This window comes from Phacochoerus africanus, chromosome 16 (genome assembly GCF_016906955.1).
Source record: "Phacochoerus africanus isolate WHEZ1 chromosome 16, ROS_Pafr_v1, whole genome shotgun sequence".
In the NCBI taxonomy this organism is placed as follows: Eukaryota; Metazoa; Chordata; class Mammalia; order Artiodactyla; family Suidae; genus Phacochoerus; species Phacochoerus africanus.
The window spans coordinates 12741212-12761669 of NC_062559.1; positions in this window are offsets into that span (position 1 = coordinate 12741212).

Consider the following 20458-nt stretch of genomic DNA (forward strand, 5'->3'; position numbering starts at 1 on the left):
ATAAATTCACCTCTACAGCTATGAAAACAGGAAAGTCTTTACATTATTATAATAATGATAGGACCCAGTTTTGCTCTTAATACACATTGATCTTCATGTGGAGCTCCTGGGGGACTCTTTTAATTTACGGACTTGGGTTCAGAGATGACCCACTGAAGGATGGGTATGTCAAGTCAGGAAGTCAGGACGTTTCCATCAGGGAGATTACATAACTTCAAGACAGTTGGCAGTCATAGTCCAGAGGATGGGTACTGTTAGCAGTTGAAAGAAATCTTCCAATTTAAAAAATGAGGGCCAGTGAGTACTGGCTATCTCACAGGCAAGAGCACCAATCATCTTTAGGACTGTTCACAGGCAACAATTAAAAGATTGACTCTGAAAGGGTAGTGGAGGTAAAGGACATGGCTTGTGTTACTGATACCTGGAATGTTTCCAATACTTCTTGCTTCAGGGATCCCATTTGATCTTGGCCACTTGATCAAATGGGATCAGGATCAACCCTGCCTCTGATCTCTAAGGAGGCCTTTCAGGTGCTGAGTCACTTTTGTTTTAAGTGGTGGCTACATGGCCAGTAGTTTGCTCTAAATAAGCTGGGAAGTATCATTTTGAGCTGATGCCCATATAGTCTCAAGAAGACCTTGGATTTTTGTTCTTATAAAAGGTCCATCCATTTTTAGTTGACTGTGCTTGAATGGCATGCAAATGTAAGCAGTTTCTTTGGTGGGGCCAATATAAAAATATTATGAATATTCATCTGAAATTTGCTTAAAATACTGTCAGGGAAAAAATACAGCAGTATAAATGAAACAAGAATGTCAGTGTCAGTAAATGTTGGTATTAAGAATGTACATGTTGATATTATAATATGTACCTATGGTGGTTTAATATACTATCTTTTTGTGTACATTTAAACATTTCAAAGGAATAATGGAATAAAGGAATAAGTAAATAAATGGAATAAAGAAATAAAGGAATAAAGCAATATCGGAATGTTGGACTTCATCAAACAATTCATATTATGGTGTGGTTTCTCCAACACATTGGTGACACATCACTAGCTGCTAAGTTCTGGACAGTCACTGAACACTCAGCGTGCCTGGCTAAAAGAAAGCAAAGTCTACACTCCTCTGTGAAGGAGCACGAAGGAAAGCTGGTCCAAAGATGGACACCAAGTGCCAGTAACAGATGTGATTTGTTAAGTCACTATTATGATACAGGTCAGTGTTGGAACAACAGCAGACACTTTTCTGTATAGACCGGACAAACTGCACTGAAGTACTAAGTACTAGGGACTTATTTTTTTTTAAGTAGTCAGATCAGGTTGTTGAACTGAGAAACAATGTAGTATAAAACATCCCTGCCTGCATTAAGTCTTTTATATGGAGACTGATTCATTTCTCTACTCCTGGAAAGTGGTATTGTTTCAATTGCATGACTGTGGTAAGTTTTAGAATTAGAGTCCTTTCTCAGCAATGCCCCTGGCCAAATGTAATAAAGTCCATCAAGAGGGGTCAAGTGATTTCATCCAACCAGCCTGTCCTCTTACTAGTGCTGGATTTAAGGAACTCAGAAGGTCTAAATCATTTATACAGTTAAACAAAAGAATGGCAAGGCAGTCCAGATAAAAATAACTGGTTACAGCTTATAAGCCCCAACATAGAAGTTCTTCTAAAACGCCTCCCTCCAGAGTGAGGAACACAAAATGGAGCCTGACATGAACAGTGGGAAATAAGAGTCTGGGCTGAGAACTTGGCCTTAGGTCTGCTCTGATTTCTTACTGAGATGGTCCATAAATTTATCTTAAGTCTGTTCTGGATCTCCGCAGAGGCTGTAATCTGTATTTGGTTGCATGTGTTGACCCCTGTAGAAGATCTTCCCTGGCTTCTGTTGAAACAGGCCTCTCTTCCCTGCCTTCTAGTAGCTTTATTTTAGTTGACCGCTCATTTTTTGGTTTGTTTTTACCCTGAGGTGAATCCACTCTTTAGGAATATCCAGATGATTCCCTGACTTCTGGGCTTTAGTGGTCTGGACAATCTACAGATATGACAGTTCATGAATACCACAACTACTCAGGCAGGAAGCATTTCAGTGTGATCAGTGGCCTGTTCATTCTGAGGCTGTGATGTCTGACAGCCAGTATCGTCACCTGGTCATCAGCTTTCTTGGTGATCTGCTTGTTATCACCAGAAGGAGGTTCTACCACTAGGATGACCTATTAAAACTCTCATCCATTCCTCACCACCACAAGACTAAAATGCAGCATGGCTATTGTGGATATCAGTGGCTCTACCATTGCACTGGAACACACACTGCCAGCAATACACTTATTAGGGAAACTTTCAAGCAAGTAAAGAAGCTGGATATATGTTACCCTCCACATCTTCACCATCCCAGAGTGAGGAGGGGCTAAGCCAGGCACAGCTGGACTCATGTGAAGTGTGCTCCAGGAGAAGGACCCTGCTTTCACTCCTCTATGTATTTATAAGTTAGATGGGAGGAGTGAAGCAGTCCTTGGTCGACTAGGTATCAATGGGAGCTTCCTGGCTGGGAATAAGACCTTTTCATGCCTGAGTGTAGGCAGAGGAGTTTGAATACTAATGCTCTATCAGCTAAGGACCTTGGAGTCCCCAAAATGAACTCAATCCTGAAAGATTCAGCTCTCAATGCTGAAAGAGCTCATTGTTAAGCTTCCAGGAGGAAAAAGCAGAGAAGCCAAAAGGACCACAGGAGACAAAGTATTTGTATAGCCTCATATACTATATGCCATTTCCATCTGTTTTTCTACCTCCTGTCTCCTTAGATGTTTTTTACAAAATTGTCTTCATATGCTTTATATACACATAACATGGTGTGGGGGGGGGGCTTGTTAGAAATTACCATGTCTAAGTCCCATCTGAATCCTACTACATCTGACTATAGAAGGATAGAACCCAGAAATCTGCTATTTTAACAGGCTTCTCAAGGGGTGCTTAAGGACACCAAAGTTTGAGGAGTCTCTATTCCAGATCAGTGTTTCTTCAGTCTGTCTGATCACGTGGGACTCTTGTTCAAAAGAAAGATTCTTGTGTGTCATTGGAGACCAACTGAATCAGATCCTCCAAGGGAGTTTCAATAAAAAAAAAAAAAAAAAAAGGGACTATATCTAACCCATGCATTAATTTTAGCCCAGTGCTCATCACACAGTAAGTATTTTTAAAAATTACATGGAAACATCACTGTCAAGGTATTTTAAAACATTTAAGAGATAGCAAAAAAGAAAAAAAAAAAGAACCAAAGTGTAAATTTTTTTTTCAAGTAATGGAAAATTACTTTCCCAGGAGAAGAAGCCTGAAAGAAAGTAGAATCAAAATACTACTGATCTTAGGAGTTTAAAAAAAGAGAGATAATTTCAAGGATAAAGGTATGAACAGCATCATACACTTGGAGAGATCAGGTAAGATAGTGGAAGAGAGTATATCATTGTCTCTGTGAACAGAAAGTTTCCTGAATTCTGAGAGTTAATTTGAATCACAAGTTGGGGGGAGGTTCAAAGCATTCTTGGCTGAGAGGCCAGCAAATGCTGAATGAGTGAGGGAACTGCTGTAATTTATTCTATCATGGGGTGGTGATATTCTAGCATATGGTGACAAGAGGAAGGAGAAAGATAGGAGAAACAATAATTTCCACAGGAACAAATGGAAGAAAATGATTTATTTATGATAACATGAGAATATGTGTAGATCAAGGGGAAAAGGTCTATGGAGTGAAAAAATTTGGAAGCATAAGTTAAATGTAGTTGGGAAAAATGGATTAGATTTAGGAAATTGGAGAATTTTTTTTGCCTTTTTTTTTTAGACTTTCCTAGGGCTGCTCCTGTGGCATATGGAGATTCCCAGGCTTGGGGTCTAATTGGAGATGTAGCCACCAGCCTATGCCACAGCCACAGCAAAGAGGGATATAAGCCATGTCTGCAACTTACACCACAGCTTGTGGCAAAGCCAGATCCTTAACCAACTGAGCAAGGCCAGGGATCAAACCTGCAACCCCATGGCTCCTAGTCAGATTTGTCAACCACTGCACAACGAGGGGAACTCCTGGAAATTGAAGAATTTTTAAGACTAGAAAATGTCTCCTGTTTATTATTCTAGGACTTTTCCCATAGTCCCCCAGGTGAAACCCTGGCATGGTTCTGTGAACCCCATTAGGCCTTAGGCCAAAGCCTACATTTATGTAACTGAGGTGGAATTTCATGACCTTTATCTCTAAAGGTTAATATACTCAGGTATCATCCATCATCCCACCACTAAATAATATTAGGAAAGATGAATCCAAGCTTTACCCTAAATTTTATTCCTTGCTTATGTCAGCAACTACTAGGCCTTCACAGGACAGCAGTCAGGAGAAAAGAAATAAAGCCTTTCAAGTATGAGACTGAACCAGGACCATTTTGGTCAAAATTTCTACATAGAACACTTAAGCACGGTTTTCCAGAAGAAAGAGTCTTTAAATTTGAAACCTGAAGAATTAGTCAATAAAGGGAGGCAGGATTGCTATAGAAAGTGGCATGGTAAATGCGGTTGCCCAGTGGGAATACAGTGCTTTTGAATAAGCAGAAGTCCAGTGTGGCTGTCATAAGTTATAACGGCAGTGGTGCTTGATGAGGCAAAGGAGAAGATGAAGAACCAGACGACTCCTATCAGCCATAAAAGGGATTTGGGGACCTTATCCTTAGAGCAATGGCAAAGCACCAGATGATTTTTAGCAAGCTCCTGAAGGTTTTGATTTGTATTTTTAGAACAATATTACTTGGGTTGTAATATAAAACACTGACTGAAGAAAACTGTAGCTCAAGTCAGGGAACCTTGTAGGGTTCTACCGGTAAAATTCAAATGAGGGAACATGATGGCCTGAATTCCTTTAGTGAGAGTAGGGTAGAGAAATGTCAATAAATTAGAGAGAGAGAGTTGACAGAGGAGGCATTATCCTTCTCTTTAAGAATGAACCTGCCTTTCCTATAGGAGGGAAGAAACTTTCCACCCACACAGCCAGTGTCTCCTCTCCCAACTTTCCAATTTCTTCCTAAGAGGGGTAGGAATGGCTAACATTATCTGTCAAAGTCCAAGATATCAAATAAACCACATTTATTGTTTAAAGTCATTATGCCTTAATGAAAAAGAGCCATGATGTGTCTTCCTCTTTCACTTTCTGCATTCATGAGATAAGAGCCTGGTCTCTAGGGGCAAGCCAGAAAATCTTCTCTGGGTAATGGAATTTCAGGCCCCTTTAGAGGTCTAGCCATTACTCTTTTTCTTCACAGACGTGCCTGAATATAGAGACCCCAAGAATGAGATATGAGAAAAGGTAAAAGATATCAATTAACAAAAAACACTCAAATGAAATTTTTACAAGAGAGGCCTAGTTTATGGTTTTGATGAAGATTCCTAGAGACACAGGTTGTGGACCTGTTGTTCTTTTGCCAGGTGGCTGATGGCAACATAGTTTCCTCTAAAGTCTCAGATGTTTTACACTAAATGGTCAGAGAAGTGAGAGAATTCACTTAAGCTACCATTCTTTAATCTACTTTTATCTAAGAAGCTCTCCATGGAGAATATCAGGGAAACACATATTAAATGATAAATAAGAGTCAGGATGGACGGTTTATACTGTCAAAATACACAAACTCCAAATGCTTGTAGCTTAACACAACAAAAGTTTATATCTTGTTCCTGGTCTGTGTCCCACATGGGCTGAGAGGGGGGGATCTGCTCATCGCCATTGCCCAGGGAGGTGTCATATTAAAGCTCATGTCAGCCTATGATTCCCAGATCCCTATAGAGGTAAGAAGGGATGAACCTCTCCTCAAGTTTTAGGATCCACTGGGAAGAGATAACTGTCACCTCGCCCACATTTCACTATTCAATGAAAGACTTAATTTCAAAATAGGGTGTAGAAATACAGTTCCACTATGAGCCTGGAATGTGGAAAGCTATAAATACTTGGTGAACGTCATGAATAATTGCCATGTGATGTCCTGTTTCCCGTTGCTGTTGTGTCTTTTGCCTGTGGTCATATGATTGAGAAAGCCAAAAAGAGTTGGTTTTATGAACAAAATCCTGCCCTGGACCTCTTTTAATACTTGCAAGGTATGATCAATTGTACTCAGTAACTGTGAAGTAGATGGAATTGAGAAGGAGTAATTCAGGAACATGCTTAGGTTTCTGTCTTGGAGAATTGGGAGGGTAGTGTGCCAGGTTAGGCACAGAATCAAAGGACGTGGTGACCCAAAATCCCATGCAACCTCTTCAAATTCTGTGCCTAATATTATAATACACTTCCAAATACTGCCACATCACAAATCTCAATGTGGGAAAAATATTTATGACTTTCATAATGGTAAGAGACATAATACTTGATAATTCATAAAATTAGCTACAAGCAATTTGAAACATTTCATAGTATATTTTTCATGCATGCATAAAAAATGTAAAATTTCGTAAAGTCAATGACAAGTGCCACTTCATGGAAAGATTGAGTACCACATAAGAATACATTATCCCTCTATCTCTGCCCAGGGCCACCATGTCCCAGCACTGCCCAACCCAATCTAGTCCATTACGCCTTTGGGGCCATTCATAGAGACAAAGAACACAAGAGGCAAAGAAGTTTTCAGAGAAGAAACAAATTCAGTATTTGCAGTTGTACGCTAGTTGCCTATGAAGCATCAGAGTAGAAATGCGAATAGGCAACTAGACATGTGGGTTTGAATGTCAGGGGACAGATTAGGGTCAGAGACATGTATTTAGCGTCACCAGCATATACATAGTAATTGAACAATGAAGTTAATATATTTTTTTTAATTTCCCCACAGGCAGACTTTTGAGCATTACTTTTCCTGGGGCCTCATAATAGATTCAAAAAGTTCCTTCTTAAAGGAACAATCTTAGTTTTATATTCCAAGTTATAAAACTTACTTTTCTTTTGCATATGTGAAAGTTGGATCAGTTGGAAGCTGAAATGTTATTACATTGAGGTGACAGTGAAGTCTTGGTGAAATCAGATAACAAGAAAAGTGTTATCTAAGTGCCCAAGAAAGAAAATTTCCAGGGTAAGTTTTCCATTGGTAGAATATTTTTAAATGTTTAAGGAATATTGAGGATAAATAAGAATATATTTATATCCATTTGGATTGTTTAATAGAACTACTATTTAAGAACTAGTAACCTACTGACACTAGTAAAGGTATTTATTTTCCTCAAATATTTTTCTCAGTATGTCCTTCTCAGAAGCAATTTAACTCACACAATCTTTAGAAGTCTCCATTCAGGAGTTCCCATGGTGGCTCAGTGGATTCGAGTTAGACTAGCACCCACGAGGATGTGTTCAATCCCTGGCCTTGCTCAGTGGATTAAGGATCTGCCATAAGCTGTGGTGTAGGTCACAGGCATGGTTTGGATCCCACGTTGCTGTGGCTGGGGTGTAGGCCGGCAGCTACAGCTATGGCTCCAATTCAACCTCTATCCTGGTAACATCCATATGCTGCAGGTACAGACCTAGGAAGGAAGGAAAGAAGGAAGGAAGGAAGGAAGGAAGGCAGGAAGGAAGGAAGGAAGGAAGGAAGGAAGGAAGGAAGGAAGGAAGCTCTATTCAATTATTCTGCTCAGTTTCACTTCTTGACTACATATTCAGGCATACAGGCCTCTTTGGGAAACACCATTACTCAAGGTGTGTATGTGTGTATCATCAGACCTCACATCTTTTGTTTCTCCAATAAATATCCTATAAATCAATGAAAGAATTTCTTGGAGAAGGAAGAGTAGAGCAAAGATAATGAAGGAACAATACTCATCCTCTGAACTTCATTATCTTTGGTAATTATATCTACTATTTTGAGGGAGGAGAGAAATAATTAATCTCTGTTTGACTATTCTTTATGCATCCTGTCTTCTCTAATAATATTCTCTTACCAATTTATATTCCTCCCTCTTAAATATTTAAAAGCCTTTTAATTTTCCATCCAGTATGTACCTAGGCAGTTGCAGCACGTTTAATTAAAGGATTTGTCTTTACCTAGGGTTTATAATAGGTTTTTTAAACCGCTTCAGAAAAATCTTGCAAAAGCAAATTGTTATGAAAGGCTAAACTGAGTTTCAAATTTAAACAAAGCTATATTTATTACTGTGTTAATGCAGTTCCCAGGATTATCTGTGATTCTACCTCTCGACTTTAAAGCATCTGAATGAAAAATTAGATTTGTGACCATTTATAGACACTTAGAAAAGGAGATTATTGAAACTATAGAAGTTCTAGAGATTTTCAAGTCCAAAACTTATACTTTTTTTTCAAAATATGAAGATGTAAAACCACAGGGAATATAGCGACATAAGGAAAGTCATTAAGCTACTGAAGGACAGAATTTGTACACTTTACCCTTTAATCAATGCATGAATTTTATTCTGCATGAATATTTAGTCAAAAATATTTTTCTATTATAAAAGGATAATTAACATTGTAATAAGCCTTTCTGTCCCTTCTCAAAAACTGAAACTTCCTATCAAAAATACCTGTTTCACTGTTAATTTTTTACTATTCTTCTATCAACAATTTAGATTATAATCTTTGATCAGCTAAGAAAGCACTCAAATGTACCATCCTCACAAATAAACTTTTCCGTTTTGCCCACAGGGGGTAGTGAGAGAATTTGTTAAGGTGAGTTTAAAAAAATAATCAAGATACGCTGGACTTGTCCCGTACTATTATTCTGCCTCTCAAGTAAACCACCAAGGGAAAACAATGAGGTTAGTTTGCCATGTCTTTGTTCTAAGTCTACACTGGCTACTAAAGATGCTACTTATGCCTCTAAGTGTGACATCCTATTTGGCTAAAAACCCAAGCTGACACTTTTTATTTTCATTGATGAACATGAAGTTTTCGTATCATTTCTGGGATCCACATTTTCTTTCTTAAAACAAAAACAAGCGCAATACAAAACAAATAGCATTTTCAGTTGACAGGCTTTTTTAAATTTCTTTCATCACTCCAACAGTGTTGTTTCACTGTCTTATGGCTTGTATTTCTGACAGAAAGTTTGTAATGATTTTGTTTCGTTTTTTTCCTCTGGCAGACTTTTTTTATATATATATATATAATTTTTTTTATTTTCCAACTGTACAGCAAGGGGGTCAAGTTATCCTTACATGTATACATTACAATTACATTTTTTCCCCCAGCCTTTCTTCTGTTGCAACATGAGTATCTAGACAAAGTTCTCAATGCTATTCAGCAGGATCTCCTTGTAAATCTATTCTAAGTTGTGTCTGATAAGCCCAAGCTCCCGATCCCTCCCACTCCCTCCCCCTCCCATCAGGCAGCCACAAGTCTCTTCTCCAAGTCCATGATTTTCTCTTCTGAGGAGATGTTCATTTGTGCTGGATATTAGATTCCAGTTATGAGTGATATCATGTGGTATTTGTCTTTGTCTTTCTGGCTCATTTCACTCAGTATGAGATTCTCTAGTTCCATCCATGTTGCTGCAAATGGCGTTATGTCATTCTTTTTGATGGCTGAATAGTATTCCATTGTGTATATATACCACATCTTCTGAATCCAATCATCTGTCGATGGACATTTGGGTTGTTTCCATGTCCTGGCTATTGTGAATAGTGCTGCAATGAACATGCGGGTCTGGCAGACTTTAATAACTCTTCTTCCTCATCACTGATTTTCAGAAATTTTATTATTATGGTTTACCATGGTGTAATTTTCTATTATGCTTAAATATTTGGATATTCTACTTAAATATTGTTTCTTTGAAGTTCCTGGATTTGTGTGTTTAGAGCTCCCATCAAATGCGGAAGTTTTGCTCATTAATTCTTTAAATTATATTCTCCATGTGCCAACTTGTCTGTTAGACTGATATTTTTCCCACAGATTGCTGAGTCTCTGTTCAGCTTTTTTCTTTCACAGCTTCATTTTGGTAGGTCTATTGCTATATTTCTGAGCTTAATGATTTTGTTCTATTCAGTATCTTATCTACTATAAAGCTTATCCAGTGATTTTTTTTCACTTTAAATATTGTGTATTTGATCACCAGAAATACTTGCATCTTTTTTATATCTTCAATTTTGCTACGTGTTATGTTCATGTCTTCCTTTAATTCTTAATTATACTTATACAATATTTAAAAGATTTATCTGTTAATTGCTTCATTGCTCTCCTTTTTGAGTCTATTTCTAATGACTGAATTTTCTGGTAACTATGGCTCACATTTTCTGGCTTTTTTGGTTTTGCTTTTTTTGTGGGTTTTTTTTTGTGTTTTTTTTTTTTTTTTTGATGCCTTACTGGTAGATATGTTGTTGAGTGTCTGGATTTTGTTGTTTTCTTTATAGAGGGTGGAATTTTGCTTTGGCTGGTAATTATGTGACTTGGCAATTAGCTTGATATTTTCAAAGTTTGCTTGGAAAGACCTCCAGGAGTGTTTAATCCAGAGCTATTTTAGCCACACTTCTAAGGCTTTGCCCTTCTGTGATTTCTATCAAACGCCCTGGTTTTCCAGTGGGATTTTCTACTCCAGATAAATTTGTATGTGCCCCAGCCCTGTGTGTGCCTTGAGAAATGTTAAGCTTTTAGCTTCTCTGACACTCTTTAGCTGGAGTCCCAGATTTCACCCGAGGCATGCAGAGCTTCTTCCTTAGTAACAGTTTCAAGGGGACATGTGCAGATTTTTGGAACTCTGTGTATAACTGTTAAGTTTTGTAGTAATCAGCTTTGAAAATTCTCACTGACTTATTTCCTTGAAATCATATATATTTTTTCTCAACTCAGCAAGTACCTACTAGAGCTCTTCTTGGGATCCCTTTCTCTGTACCACCAGACACAAAAGTGATTCCATGCAGAAATCTGATACAAGTATAGGCTACCTCTTTGTCTCTCCTCTCCTGAGGATCACAGACCTGTGGTGTCAGTGGTCAAATATCAAAAACAGACTAGTTTTTTAGTTTACGGTAGAAAGACAAGATCAATGGCATCAGTACGTCCAATTCTTCATTTTTTCCTACAATATCAATCTAGGCACTATGCAAAACTTTAACAATGCCATGTTTCTTAAAAGAAAGCTCTACATCATTTTACATTTCTACCAAGATGTTGGCTCCACGTGTACATTTTTGTGTTAGCTCATTTTGATCTTCCAAGAAGGACCACAAATGATTTTCAGACAACACACACAACATTTACTCTCTCTGAATGAGCCACAATCAATCTATTAACCGAGATGTTGACTAGATACAGTCATGCCACCCAACAACCGGGTTTGACTGCGTGAGGAAATGACAAATGTATCAATGCCTGACCTACAGATATATTGAAATGGCCCCAATTATAAGTGGCATCCTCCTTTCTTAAGGTGGAAAATGTAAAGTATCAATCATAAAACTGGTAAAACACTGTCCTTCTCATCACGGAGCAACTTCTCATAAGACTGTTAAATTTCCAGGGCACAGTCCAAATGAGCAAAGACGTAGTATCCTAATTATATGCTCTTTGAGGAAGAACCTCACCCTGCCTTGGAATGAGGAATTGATTTTTTGTTTGTTCATTTTATGTTTGGGAGAGCAGACAGGGTTGAGAGGAAATGAAACTGGCATAGAGGCCAGTAGTAGCCCACATTAAAAGGGATTTCTTTCTCTAACCTTGTTTCATACAACTTTCTTCTGTGTGGCCATGAAATCGCAGAAAATTCTAACCAGTTCCATCATAGAGGACACAAATTATGTCCAAATCTACCACCATCAAAGTAATAGCATGGAAGCTATAACTTCTACAAAGAGAACCTCGGGTGTCTTAAAACCAGAAGCTCCATTTCTTTATTCCTTCTTCTAAGCATTTATATAGTGTTTTCTCATAAAGCAATCTTTTCTGCTACATATCCCATTGCCTTTACTGTGAGTGCTAACATAATATTATTTCCATATTCTGGGTGTCCTGGATTAAAGTGTAATGATAACAAATAATATAATGAAAAATAATGGTAACATTTCAATACAAAATCCCCTAAGTTCTCTAGATTCCTCTTTCTATAACCTCTGCCAAGGCACATTAGTTCATTTTAATTATAACATGTATATAACTAAACAACTAAAACTCATACAAACCCATCTCTTTGAAGCAATGAAGAAGGTATTGCTTTTATAATGTAATTTGACATGTATTCTTGCCAAATTTAGGCCTGTGTTAATTTGGAACTAAAAGTTTTGAACCCATATTAACCTTCAACATGCTGATATTTTTGAAGGAAACTATAAATATATGATGGTCTTTTTTTCTCTCCACAAATTCTACTCCCATTCCACGATCTGGAACAACGAAGTTATTTTAAATAACTTACATATTTATAGTGTTATGAAAGCTAAGTTTTAATACTATGAGATATTTTTTAGACAGTGAATGCAGCACTGGAGACAGGAGAGGGGAATGGGAAGGCAATGAATAAAGAGAAACAGAAAAACAGAGGTTTGTATGTCAAAATATAAAGCAGTAGTTCCCGTCGTGGCGCAGTGGTTAACGAATCCGACTAGGAACCATGAGGTTGCGGGTTTGGTCCCTGCCCTTGCTCAGTGGGTTAAGGGTCCAGCATTGCCGTGAGCTGTGGTGTAGGTCGCAGACGCGACTCGGATCCCTCGTTGCTGTGGGTCTGGCGTAGGCTGGTGGCTACAGCTCCGACTCGACCCTTAGCCTGGGAACCTCCATATGCCGCGGGAGCGGCCCCAGAAATAGCAAAAAGACCAAAAAAAAAAAAAAACATATATATATATATATATATAAAGCATCTGTGGAAACTGGTATCAGAGGAACTTCAAAAGATGTCAATATTTATTAACGTTTAGTTCAAATATGAAAGTAACCATGAAATATGAAAGTTTAGTGAAAGTAAACCATGAAAGGCTGAAGATGTAACATTTGATATTTTTTTTGCTTCTTTAGGGCTGCACCTGTGACATATGACCTTCCTAGGCTAGGGGCGGAATTGGAGCTGCAGCTGGAGGCCTACACCACAGCCACAGCAATGTGGGATCTGAGCCACTTCTAAGAGCTACATGCACGTTATTGATATCTAGCAATATATGTTATGTCTAAGGGCTGTACCTCAAACGATCTATTTGTAGGTTTGCTGGATTCCCTCCAGTTGACTATATGGATTCATTCCCTGCCATACACTTACAGGGCTCCTCTTGCTGGCTAACTTCCAGCTGGAACTAGCTACCAAGTGGTACTGGAAGATGACAGTGTGAGAGGAAAGGCCTGTAGGTTTCTTCCTTCCCAGCAGCAGCCGGGGGCAGTCACTGTGACCCTGTGTGACTGTAGGTTCAATTGGGCAGCTCCTCTACCGCTGGTCAGCTCTCAGTGGCTCCAGGAGTATAGCTTCCTTCCGGATCCTACCAACCTTAGTAGCAATAATAGCTCCCAGCTATTGCCAGTCTCACAATTTTATTGTTTACCCACAATTCTCTAAGTGGTTCCTTCATTAGTCTCTTACTTTGAACCATCTGGGATGAATTTTGTTCCCTCACAGGAATATTACTTATACAACAGGTATTTGCTATATCCATTAGGAAGTGTACCTTTTATGTTCTCCAAAGTCAAGAATAAATATACAGATTTAGTTGTGAGTATGTGTATGTGTGTGTGTGTAAACACAAACACTTCAGTGGAGCTCACCTACAGGATATTAAGAAAGTCAAGTTGATGTGGTGTCAAAACAAATACATAGTTTCAAAAGGCACTGAACTGCCGTTTCTGGAATGGATGTTCAAAAAGCCAACCAGTTTCCTGTTCTGTTTCCAGTGCGTACCAGCCTCAGCAAGTATAGGAAAATCATAAGATCTTGCTAATGGATTTTGGTGTGTGGAAGCTCATTAAGAATGAAATAGATGAACAATTCTATGCCAAGATATTTGATAATCTGAAAAAAATGGACAATTTTCTAGAATCTTACAGCCTGCCAAAACTGAATCTGGAAGAAACAGACCAACTGAACAGACCATCACTAGAAATGAAATTGAAGAAGTCATAAAAACACTCCCTACAAATAAAAGTCCAGGACCAGATGGCTTCACAGGCGAATTCTATCAAACATATAAAGAGGAACTGGTGCCCATCCTCCTTAAACTGCTTCAAAAGGTTGAAGAAGAAGGAATACTCCCAAAGACATTCTATGATGCCACCATCACCCTCATTCCAAAACCAGACAGAGATACCACCAAAAAAGAAAACTATCGCCCAATATCATTGATGAATATAGATGCAAAAATTCTCAACAAAATCTTAGCCAACCGAATCCAACAACATATCAAAAAAATCATACACCATGACCAGGTAGGGTTCATCCCAGGTTCACAAGGATGGTTCAACATACGCAAATCAATCAGCATCATACACCACATTAACAAAAGAAAAGTCAGAAATCATATGATCATCTCAATAGACGCAGAAAAAGCATCTGACAAAGTCCAACATCCATTCATGATCAAGACCCTCGCCAAAGTGGGTATAGAGGGAACATTCCTGAACATGATCAAAGCCATTTATGATAAACCCACAGCAAATATAATACTTAATGGAGAAAAACTGAAAGCCTTCTCACTCAAATCTGGAAGAAGACAGGGATGCCCACTCTCACCACTGCTCTTCAACATAGTTTTGGAAGTCCTAGCCACAGCAATTAGACAAACAAAAGAAATAAAAGGCATCCATATAGGAAGAGAAGAGATCAAACTGTCACTGTATGCAGAGGACATGATACTATACATAGAAAACCCTAAGGACTCAACCCCAAAACTACTTGAACTGATTCATAAATTCAGCAAAGTAGCAGGATATAAGATGAACATTCAGAAGTCAGTTGCATTTCTGTATACCAGCAATGAAATATTAGAAAAGGAGTACAAAAATACGATACCTTTTAAAATTGCCCCTCACAAAATCAAATACCTCGGAATACACCTGACCAAGGAGGTAAAGGACCTATATGCCGAGAACTATAAAACTTTAATCAAAGAAATCAAAGAAGATGGAAAGAAATGGAAAGATATTCCATGTTCATGGATTAGAAAAATCAATATTGTAAAAATGGCCATACTACCCAAAGCAATCTACAGATTCAATGCAATCCCTATCAAATTACCCAGGACATTTTTCACAGAACTAGAACAAACAATCCAAACATTTATATGGAACAACAAAAGACCCAGAATTGCCAAAGCAATCCCGAGAAACAAAAACCAAGCAGGAGGCATAACTTTCCCAGACTTCAAGAAATATTACAAAGCCACAGTCATCAAAACAGTGTGGTACCGGTATCAAAACAGACAGACAGACCAATGGAACAGAATAGAGAACCCAGAAATAAACCCTGACACCTATGGTCAATTAATCTTTGACAAGGGAGGCAAGAACATAAAATGGGAAAAAGAAAGTCTATTCAGCAAGCATTGCTGGGAAACCTGGACAGCTGCATGCAAAGCAATGAAATTAGAACACACCCTCACACCATGCACAAAAGTAAACTCAAAATGGCTGAAAGACTTAAATATATGACAGGACACCATCAAACTCCTAGAAGAGAACATAGGCAAAACACTCTCTGACATCAACATCATGAATATTTTCTCAGGTCAGTCTCCCAAAGCAGTAGAAATTAGAGCAAAAATAAACCCATGGGACCTAATCAAGCTGAAAAGCTTTTGCACAGCAAAGGAAACCCAAAAGAAAACAAAAAGACAACTAACAGAATGGGAGAAGATAGTGTAAATGATGCAATGGACAAGGGCTTAATCTCCAGAATATATAAGCAACTTATACAACCCAACAGCAAAAAAGCCAATCACCCAATGGAAAAATGGGCAAAAGACCTGAATAGACTCTTCTCCAAGGAGGATATACAGATGGCCAGCAAACACATGAAAAAATGCTCAACATCACTGATTATAAGAGAAATGAAAATCAAAACTACCATGAGATACCACCTCACACCAGTCAGAATGGCCATCATTCATAAATCCACAAATAACAAGTGCTGGAGGGGGTGTGGAGAAAAGGGAGCCCTCCTACACTGTTGGTGGGAATGTAAATTGGTACAGCCACTATGGAGAACAGTATGGAGATACCTTAGAAATCTATACATAGAACTTCCATATGACCCCACAACCCCACTCTTGGGCATCTATCCGGACAAAACTCTACTTAAAAGAGACACATGCACCCGCATGTTCATTGCAGCACTATTCACAATAGCCAGGACATGGAAACAACCCAAATGTCCATCAACAGATGACTGGATTTGGAAGATGTGGTATATATACACAATGGAATACTATTCAGCCATCAAAAAGAATGACATAACGCCATTTGCAGCAACATGGATGGAACTAGAGAATCTCATACTGAGTGAAATGAGCCAGAAAGACAAAGACAAATACCATATGATATCACTTATAACTGGAATCTAATATCTAGCACAAATGAACATCTCCACAGAAAAGAAAATCATGGACTTGAAAAATAGACTTGTGGCTGCCTGGTGGGAGGGGGAGGGAGTGGGAGGGATCAGGAGCTTGGTGTTATCAGATACAACTTAGAATAGATTTACAAGGAGATCCTGCTGAGTAGCATTGAGAACTATGTCTAGATACTCATACTGCAACAGAACAAAGGGTGGGAAAAAAAAATGTATACATGTAAGAGTAACTTGATCCCCGTAAGCGGGGGAAAAAAAAGAAAAAAAGAATGAAATAGTTATGAAACACTTACATTCTTGAATTCCCTTCATGTTGCTTTTGTTAAGGGGTCATTTGAACACAACCAGTGATAAGAATAAACCAGCTCCTGGAGTTCCCGTGGTGGCTCAGTGGTAACGAACCTGACTAGTATCCATGAGGACAAGGGTTCGATCCCTGGCCTTGCTCAGTGGGTTAAGGATTGGGCGTTCCAGTGAGCTGTGGTGCAGGTCCCAGATGCAACTGGATTCCCACGTTGCTATGGTTGTGTGGCTGGCAACTGCAGCTCCAATTCGACCCCTAGCCTGGGAACTTTCATATGGTGCTAAGCACGGCCTTTAAGGAAAAAAAGCCAAAAAAAAAAAAAAGAGAATAAACTAGTTCCTAGAGAAGGCCACTACAGTTTCCATCAGTAAGGCTGCCAGACACTTTCCCTCTTGTTCACAGAAATATTTCTCCTTATAACTTCCCCCACTGGTCCCAGGCCTACTCTTCAGTGTCCTTCTCAACATTTCTCATCTCAGGGCCGCATGATCATCGGTCAAACACTTGAGTATAGTTATTATGATCTCACTGAATTTCCTCTTTTCAACTATCTTTTTCAACAGCTTGCCAGACTCCTTCATAGTTTTATGCTCAGATAGCACTTAAAATTAATTTATTCCTATTTCCCCAGCTCTTCTCTTTCTCCCTGAGAAAATTCCATTAAGTATAACTTTGTTTGCAGTACTTTCATACAGACTCACCTCTACACTCTCCCAAGTAGCATCACCCCACTATCCTCTCTAACACACTTTCCAAAAACTTCCAGTGTTTCTGCACAAGCTCCCCAACTTACTGCCATATTACTCTGCAGACACATAGATGGTTGGAATTCAAAGTTTGCCTAATTTGACGTGACTTTGACATCATACTCATCACTTGAGCATGATGACACTTTATTCATCCAGGCGGGATTATACCCAGATCCATGTAGAAATGGGGGTGAAGTCTTATGTTTTTTATATTACCCTAGCTTTATAAAGTAGAATACATTTCCCAAATAATTGAACGTTAACAATTTTGTGCCATTCTTGGGTAGCAATCAGGATTTGAAAGGTGGGATTTTCTTCTTCATTAGATACCAGGTTCTGATTTTGGCAGTCTTTGGAACCACTTTCCAAATTTTTGCTAACTACTCTGAAAATATCTTCATCAGTTGCTTCATTCTAATCTATAAAACCTGGAACAAAACATGTCTTGTTATAGGAAATGTTCATTTCAAGTATTCATTACAAACATTTACTATGTCCTACATGCTACAGGCTGTTGGATCTGGGCACACAGAGGGGAATGAGGACCAAGTTCCCCGGGCTGACTGTTGAAACTTTTTCTTCCCTTAAGTACCTGGGCTTCAGCTATGAGACATTATGTCCTATTACAGCAGAAGGAATGTTAATTTCAATATTAAAACAAAAAAATCCCTAACCCCCATAATGTCTCTATTATTTTATAAGCAAAGGAAAGAAAATACGAAGACAAAATAGATGTAGGAATCCTGAAACTACTCGCACAAAGCACAAGCATCGAGTTACATTTCAAGATATAAACTGTCACTACAAGTTTTGTTTGTTTTTCTGACATTCTTAAAATTCTAAGTAGCCATGGAGATAGCCTCTCACCTCTTCCAGGCCTTACCGATTATTATATATTAAAGCATGACAGTGCATAGCAGCTACAACTAAAATGACACAATTGGGTGTTCTAAAAAGAGTACTAGCCTGAAAACTATGAGTTCTAACCCTAGCTCTATCACTAACAAGTTTGTGAACTTGAAGGATTCTTATCATGTTCTAGATCCTCAATTTCTCTCCTATGAGCAAGAAGCTGGAATGTGATGGTCTCAAGTCTCCTTATACTACCCCTAATTTTCTGATTATATTAGTTTGTTTTAAAAAGCTGGAGAAGGAAACAGGAAAAGCCAGCCTGCCCAATTGCAAGGGGAGTTGAAGGTTGGCACAGGAATTCAGGACTGTAAGGGAAAATGTGTGATTATAGTACAATCGTTATGATTCATCGAGAGAATAAATCTCCTTGTTGGTTACACACAGACACTCTCCTCGCCTTCCCACTCACAACTTTTACTTCCTGGTTTAAGAACAGTCTAAAAGTAGGGAAAGGATGTGGGTGGAGTGGGAAGAAGGGAGGGGAGGGAGTAGGAAATGTTCTCTATTTAGAAGAAATTTTTGGAAGCTCTTTTTCATGCTCATTTATACCACCTACAGTGCTTTTATTCTTCCTTGCTGAATGTTTGATTATCCTAACCAAACAGAAAGTAATATAAGTCAAAATAGTTATAGTCACTCCTTTTCAAGCATAATAAGCTCAGTAAGAACATTTTCATACATATACAAATGATGACTTAATTCACTGAATAAAATTAAAAGGAATCACAATTGAGAGACTCAATCATGCCAACAAGAGACAGGGAAAATTCCATAATAAGGGAATTCAGTTTCTATGCCTATGGGTGCGAAAGAAATGTCCAAAATTGACCTTTGAAAGCAATTTGTCACTTTTTGTTCTCTGATCTAGTGAGTCCTCTCTCATAGTAATCAGAGCTTAAAAGCAGAGCTTGTAAGTAAGTTTGATAACCATAAAATTTTCAGTTCTTACTCTAGAGATGAGGGTAGATGGTTTTGTATGCTCTGAATCACAATTACAAAAATCGCTGGACTTAAAGTTCTCAAATATTTGTGGGAAGCTCATGATAAGAAGGAGGTGGGATTTAGCTGGACTTTCTGTAGACTTCAAAATTAAATGTGACCTCTGCTGGGAACAAGATACTATAGACTCCTTTCTCCCTACTTCCTTTCACTAAGTACAACAAAAACCTGGGGAGAAAAATGCAAAAGGAAATCACAGAAGCACACAGAAAAATGGAAATAGGAAGGCTAGGTAATTAAGGACTCCAAGATTGAGGAACAACAAAGTATTGAGAATTTCGTAAGACCTGCCACCTAACCAAAGAAGATGGCCAAGAACCTCTATCTTCAGACTGCCAAGCTGGCAAGAGAAGGCAACTGTTAAGGACTGAATGTTCTACAAATATTCATGAAGACTTTACACTCAACTTGATGGTATTTGGAAGTGGGACCTTGGGGAGATAATTAGGTTTGTATGAAATAAAAAGGGTAGGATCCTCATGGTGGGAGTAGTGCCCTTATAAGAAGAGGAAAAGAGATCTGTACTTTTCTCCATGTGCATGCAAGAAAGAAAAACCCTAAGAGCACATAGAGAGAGGGCAGCCATCTCTAAGAGGGCTCTCACCAGAACCCACCTAGGCTACCACCCTAACTTCAGACTTTCCAGCCTGCAGAAATGAGAGAAAATAAATATCCACTGTCTCAGCCACTTTATCTAAAGTATTTTGCTATAACAGCTCCAACTGACTAAGACAGTGGCCCAGGATCCACAAAAACCTGGGCCCAGGAGTTTGGCTAACCCCAGGAGAGATCTGACACCAGCAAGGAATTGATCACAAGCTCAACTAACAATAATTGGCTAGTCCCTACCTGCTGCCTATGACTCCCTGGCCAGCACTGAGAAGCATCAGTGGCCGATGATACCCAAACCCTAAACATGTCATTCAGTCATTCAGCAAATATTTGCCTGAGAGCTTTTTTATGCCATGCACTGTTTAAGTTGCTGGGATATGTTAATGGAATAAA